We start from the raw sequence: 418 nt of genomic DNA, 5'->3' as shown, positions 1-418 counted from the left end.
CAATTCTGACTTTTTTTCTCGCAATTGCGAGTTTATATCTCGCAATTCTGACTTTTTTTCTCGCAATTCTTTCTCAGAATTGAGAGATATAAACTCGCAATTGCGAGAAAAAAAATCAGAATTGTGAGTTTATATCTCGCAGTTCTTTATTTCTCAGAATTGCGACTTTATGTCTCCCAATTGCGAGTTTATATCTCTCAATTATGACTTTTTAACTCGCAATTGCGAGTTTATATCACGCAATTCTGAGGAAAAAAAGTCAGAATTGCGAGTTTGTATCACGCAATTCTGAGGAAAAAAAGTCAGAATTGTGAGTCTGTAACGCAATTATGAGGAAAAAAGTCAGAATTGCGAGTTTGTATCACGCAATTCTGAGGAAAAAAAGTCAGAATTGCGAGTTTGTAACGCAGTTCTGAGG

The sequence above is a fragment of the Sinocyclocheilus anshuiensis genome, unplaced genomic scaffold (assembly GCF_001515605.1).
Source record: "Sinocyclocheilus anshuiensis isolate Anshui unplaced genomic scaffold, SAMN03320099.WGS_v1.1 scaffold2046, whole genome shotgun sequence".
Taxonomy (NCBI): domain Eukaryota; kingdom Metazoa; phylum Chordata; class Actinopteri; order Cypriniformes; family Cyprinidae; genus Sinocyclocheilus; species Sinocyclocheilus anshuiensis.
Note: the sequence above shows the minus strand (reverse complement) of the source record.